The following is a 6,642-nucleotide window of genomic DNA, read 5'->3' on the forward strand; positions in this document are numbered from 1 at the left end:
CATCGCTTGACAACCGATGATAGTGTGTTTACGTCCCCGTAACTTAGCGGTTCGGCAAAAGAGACCGATAGAATAAGTACTAGGCTTCCAAAGAATAAGTCCTGGGGTCAATTTACTCGACTAAAGGTGGTGCTCCAGCATGGCCACAGTCAAATGACTGAAACAAGTAAAAGAGTAAAAGAGGGGGCTTGGCCAAAGTGGAAAGTATCTGTTTTCAGCCCTTTCAATCTGATCTGCCACACAATCTCTTTCAGTCAGGCTACCAGACAAAAGACCACTGCCTGCACTTCCTATCTAAAGGAAGATGCCAGTACAATCTTCACAATGGATTTAGCAAATTGCCCTGTCCACCCTACACGTGACAGCAGATGTTCGACATAAACCCACAAGTCAAGCAATGCTCAGGCACTGGACAAGAGCGAGCAGAACAGTTTTGTTGCTTTGTGCACATCTTGAGCAAGCCCAGCTGACAGCACTTCCATACCAAGGATTTCTGGAAATTGTTCATAGGCCCTGACCCAAAAGCCCTCTGGAACAGACCAGCCTGTTGGTTCTCATCATGTGTAGATTTCATTTTTGGTTTGCTTTCTACAACCGGATGTCCTTCCTAGCATCAACCAATTCATAGGGTGTACTAGGATGCAGTTTTTCATGGCACTGCCACCACTAAAGGAAATCAAGGTGAGGGCATGCAGGATAGCAACAGGTTGGATACCAATTCCAAATGATCATAGACAGATTATAGGTAGAGTGTATTGGATACATGCACACTTAATGAAATTCTTTATGCTGAGGCCTTGACATAGGTGAGAGAGCTAGGGTGATAAGGAGGAGAGAGTGAGTGAGGGGTGGAGTACTGGTGAGAGGAAACAATGTACAACTGCTATGCTTAATCACGTCTACAGCATAGTAAAGTGAGTTTGAGAAGGGGTGGGAGATGATTGGGAGATGAGCAATGGAAATATGACAGATAAAGGCATGAGTGATAGAGACTGGTGATAGTGACATAGTTAGTTGATAAACAGAGGAATGACAAGGGATGAGTGATAGAAGAACAAGTGATAAGGGAGTTAGAGAGTTGAGAGGTTATGAACGGCCAGTGACATAGAGTTGACATGCTTATATACAGATATGTTCATTCAGTATTCCAACACACATGTACATACATATATCTAAAGATACTTGGTGTATATTTATACATGTATCCTGCTCTCATCAGAGGTAGCCATTATGGAATGCAAATTTGTGAAGCAAGTACTAGCTTTCGCAGTACATATTCTAAGATTAGAATGATACAGAAATTAGCATGGCCCCTGCGCAAGGATGACATGCAAATTCATGAAGCACTCCATACTTTTCTTGTTATTTATATATATATATATGCACATTTAGGCCAATGAAGTAGACTTAACAGTATGCATATCATCATCTCTATTTAATGTCTGTTTTCCACTCTGTCATGGGTTAGACAATTTGACAGGACAATATGACAAGCCACAGGGCTGTGTCAAACTCCAGTGTCAGTTCTGGTATGGTTTCTGTGACTGGATGCCCTTCCTAATGCCACATACAGACATATGTACACATGTATACCTACGCACACGCAGACACACATATATACATACATATGCATATACCTGCCTATTTATTTATGCACACACACACACACTATTTTACTCTTTACCTTCCATCTTTTTGATGTGATTAAATGTAGTACAAGGCTATTGACTATCCCACTCTTACTAAGGTTCCTGGCCCTGTCCCAAAATTCGAAAGAATTGTTACCATTTGTGGACAAAATGCTTAGTGGCAATTCCTCTGGTCTTTTACATTTTGAGTTCAAATTCTACTGAGATCAACTTTGCCATTTCATCCTTTTGGGGTCAGTAAAATAAGCATCAGTCAAGTGTTGGCGTTAATGTAACCAACTAGCCTTGCCTCCCCACAAAAATTTCAAGCCTTGTACCTATAATAAAAAGGATTATTATTATAAGGTAGCGAACTGGCAGAATCGTTAGCATGCTGGGCTTAGTGGCATTTCGTCCATCATTATGTTTTGAGTTCAAATTCTGCCGAGGTCAACTTTGCTTTTCATCCTTCGGGATCAATAAAATAAGTACCAGTTGAGCATTGGCATTGATGTAATCAACTTCCCTCGCCCCCGAAATTACTGGCCTTGTGCCAAAATTCAAAGTCACGCTTGCGAAGACCTGTTGAGGCAAGTGAAATCAAAATCGAAATCGAACCAAATTTGACAACTGGCCCCCATGCCAACGTCTCCTTCATTGGACACTAAACTCGGCTTGCGAAGACCTGTTGGGGCAAGTGAAAGCAAAATTGTGATGGCACCTGTACCAGTGGAGCACCGTCCAAGCATGATCGTTGCCAGAGCAGCTGTCTGGCTTCCATGCCAGTGGCACGTAAATAGCACCATTTGAGCGTGGTCGTTATCAGTGTCGCCTTACTGGCACGTGAAAAGACATTCGAGCGGGGTCGTTGCCAGTGCTGCTGGACTGGCTCTTGTGCAGGTGGCACGTAAGATACACCATTTTGAGCGTAGCCATTGCCAGTACCACCTGACTGGCCTTCGTGCTGGTGGCACGTAAAAGCACCCACTACACTCTCGGAGTGGTTGGTGTTAGGAAGGGCATCCAGCTGTAGAAACTGCCAAATCAGATTGGAGCCTGGTGTAGCCATCTGGTTTACCAGTCCTCAGTCAAATCGTCCAACCCATGCTCGCATGGAAAGCAGATGTTAAACGATGATGATGATGATGATGATTTGACATTTGATCATTTCAAGCAAATTTTTACTGTATTACCTGCTACACTGCCATGTTGCTGAGGTTTATGCAGCATTGTGTGTTCTTGTTTTCCCTTTTGTTTTGTTTTTTGTGTTGAGGTGGTGGGATTATGAACTCTTCCTGGTACTGTATTGCATTAGTTTGTTTTGTTGTGGGGTTTGGTTGCAATCTTTTGTTGTGTTAGTGTTTCTATTGTGTACTGTGAGTTGCATTATGTTGCATATCCCACATGTAGATTACATGTTGTGTTGGTAGATTATTTTATTGGATATTTACTGTATAAAGTGTATCTTGTGCTTGTGCCTTGCTTTATTTGGGTTCTGCTATCGAATTGCATAGGATGTAAGTCATTCCTAGCAGGGCTTTATTTTAGGTAACATGTTGTGTTGAGTGTCCAGGTATAGTTTCTATGTTTTTGTTCGTACATTTTTTTTTATCATACCCAATACTCCAATTATTACTGGTATTGTTTTCACATTTTCATCATTATTATTATTATTAAGGTGGCAAACTGGCAGAATTGTTAGCATGTGGGGAAAAATGCCTAGATGCATTTTGTCTGTCTTCACGTTCTGCATTCAAATTCCACCAAGGTCGAATTTGCCTTTACATCCTTTCAGGGTTAGTAAAATAAGTACTAGCTGAGTGTTGGGCTCAGTGTAATCAATTGTCCCCCATCCCCCAAATTTCAGGCCTTGTGCCTATAATAGAAAGAATTCTTCTTCTGATGATGATGATGATTATGATGATGATGATGATGATGCGTATTATGTGAGTTGTGTTATGTTGCAATATCCCACCTATAGATTACATGTTGTCATGGTAGTTTATTTTATTGGATATTTTCTGTTTAAAGTGTTTGTGATGCAATACAATACCAGGAAGAGTTCGTAATCCCATCACCTCAACACAGAAAAAACAAAACAAAAGGAAAAACAATAACACACAATGCTGCACACACCTGAGTAACATCGTAGTGTTGCAGGTAACACGGTAAAAATTTGCTTGAAACTATGGCAGTTAATTTCGCTGTCTTCGTGACAAAATTTGAGACGCAGCTACTGAAGACATTCAAATCCTTTCATGGTCATGAACCAATACTCTGGTTACGGTTCATTGATGACGTATATTTTGTCTGGGAAGTATCACAGGATAGTTTAATGGACTTATTGCATTTTTGTGAGTGTTATACTAAAAACTATGGCTTTAAGTCCAACATAAAATATATGTCTAGTTTTTTAAAAACTAGCCTTGAATTTTTGGACACAAAAGTTAAGTTTTCTGGAGGCAAAATAGTGACAGAGCTATTTTGCAATCCCACGTCATCCCGCATTTATCTCCACCACCACTCCGATCATCCACATCATATTATTCAGTCAAATCCGAAATCCCAATTTTTGAGAATAAAACAGATTTGTACTGATATAGGGGATTACTGGAAACATGCTATGTCAAATGCGATTACAGTGAATCACTATTAAAGGAAATAGCAAACAGAAAAACTAAGATTAGCAAAGATAGTCAAACCTTCACGCACAATTTTAGCAAACACAATGCAATATGTGACATAATCCCTTTAGTGATTAACTGGCACCGAAATTTCGCTGGTATTTCAAAAGTGTTGCATGAAAGTTAACAGCATGTTCCAAAAAAATATTCTCATTTCAAACAGATATTTCTTCAGCCACCTATTGTAGCCTTTAGACAGAATAAGAATATAAGAGAATTATTGACCTCTATTTCTGACTCCAAGAAAATGAACATTGGAGTATCTGCACTCTGTACCTTGAAAAACAGCTGCAAGAGAGGTAAGCCCTATTCATTGTGCAACAACATGAGTCAAGTGAATTCCATGTAGAAATTCCCATTTAGTGTACACGGCAGAATGCACGAAACACAACTTGATTTATGTTGGTTGTACAACAGAATAATTAAACAAAAGGTTTAATGGGCACAGATTCAACGTCAGGCACAATAACAATAGTTCAACAGAACTTGCTAAACATTTTCTTTCAAACGACTGCAATTTTGAAAAAAGACTTGAAAGTGCATATTCTCAGAAAATATTCTGAATCTGTTTCACTTTCCAGAATGCATGAGGAGAAATATGCTTGCAGGTTATTAACATCACGCCCGAGAAAAATGAATAAAATGACAGGAGAATATCATCAAATTTATACAAAACTGTTTGATTAAATATTCTTCTTTTTCTCATTTTTTTCACCTTTTTTTCTCTTTTTTTCTGTCTTCTTTTCTCTGTCTTTTTCTTTTCACCTGTTATAAAATTGAAGCTTAAAGACTGATGATGTCATTCCATCAACGTTTGGACACTGGTTGCTCTCGTTCATACTTTACATTTAAATTTCTATAATTTTGAATTTTTATCACTTCATATTTTGAACTTGACAAAGCAGACTTACTGTTGAAATATTGTTCAACCAATAAAATATCTGTTACAATTGAATCACACTCTTCATCTTGACTATTATTATTATTATTATTATTATTATTATTATTATTGTATGTTCAGTTATGTTTTGAGATTAACATTATCTTCCATAATTAGTACCAGTAATATACTGAGCTAGATACAATTGAACATTCCTTCTTACCTACTAACATTATTTACCTGGCAACACATCAAACAAAATCAATGATATTGTGAACAAGAGCAATAATATTGATTTTGACAACTACCTGGTATATAAATTGAAATGTGTGTACATATAAGAATATGTGCGCATATCTATGCATGCATTTATACATATAGACATTTAATATAAAAGCACACACACATACATGCTACCACCTATTAATCCCCTCCATTTTCTTACTGCTATGTATATATATCATCATCATCATCATCATCATCGTTTAACATCCGCTTTCCATGCTAGCATGGGTTGGACGATTTGACTGAGGACTGGTGAAACCGGATGGCAACACCAGGCTCCAATCTGATTTAGCAGAGTTTCTACAGCTGGATGCCCTTCCTAACACCAACCACTCAGAGAGTGTAGTGGGTGCTTTTACGTGTCGCCCGCACGAAGGCCAGTCAGGCAGTACTGGCAACGGCCACGCTCAAAATGGTGCATTTTATGTGCCACCCACACAAGAGCCAGTCCAGGGGCACTGGCAATGATCTCGCTCGAAAATCCCACGAAGGCCAGCCAGGTGGCACTGGCAACGGTCACGCTCAAAATGGTGCATTTCATGTGTCACCTGCACAAGAGCCAGTCCAGGGTCACTGGCAACGATCTCGCTCAAAAATCCCACAATGGCCCCGAACAAGAGCCAGTCCAGGGGCACTGGCAACGATCCACATATATATATATATATATATATTCTCTTTTGCTCTTTGATTTGTTTTAGTCATTGGACTGTGTCTATGCTGGAGTACCATATAAGATTAGTGGAATTCTGTTGGTAAATTTTGCCAAACAGCCAAGTGATGGGGATGTAAACAGATATCAACTTTCAAGCAATGGGGTACATACATACATATACACAGGAGTGGCTGTGTGGTAAGTAGCTTGCTTACCAACCACATGGTTCCAGGTTCATTCCCACAGCGTGGTACCTTGGCCAAGTGTCTTCTACTATAGCCTTGGGTCGACCAAAGCCTTGTGAGTGGATTTGGTACATGGAAACTGAAAGAAGCCCGTCATATATATGTATATATATATGCATGTGTGTGTATATGTTTGTGTCTGTGTTTGTCCCCCCAACATCGCTTGACAACCGATCCTGGTGTGTTTATGTCCCCGTAACTTAGCAGTTCGGCAAAAGAGACAGATAGAATAAGTACTAGGCTTACAAAGAATAAGTTCTGGTGTCGA

The 6,642-nt window shown here is 39.5% G+C and overlaps 1 protein-coding gene and 1 non-coding gene across 2 annotated transcripts in view; both read left to right on the forward strand.

Moving 5' to 3' along the window:
* The window catches only part of LOC106869717 (FYVE, RhoGEF and PH domain-containing protein 6), a 148,571-nt gene that overhangs the window by 63,151 nt on the left and 78,778 nt on the right, over positions 1-6,642 (forward strand). The window lies entirely within an intron of this gene.
* On the forward strand, positions 1,255-1,358 carry LOC128249133 (U6 spliceosomal RNA). Its single transcript, XR_008265254.1, has one exon. It is a non-coding gene; the product is annotated as a U6 spliceosomal RNA (small nuclear RNA).

Source organism: Octopus bimaculoides, chromosome 11 (genome assembly GCF_001194135.2).
Source record: "Octopus bimaculoides isolate UCB-OBI-ISO-001 chromosome 11, ASM119413v2, whole genome shotgun sequence".
Classification (NCBI taxonomy): domain Eukaryota; kingdom Metazoa; phylum Mollusca; class Cephalopoda; order Octopoda; family Octopodidae; genus Octopus; species Octopus bimaculoides.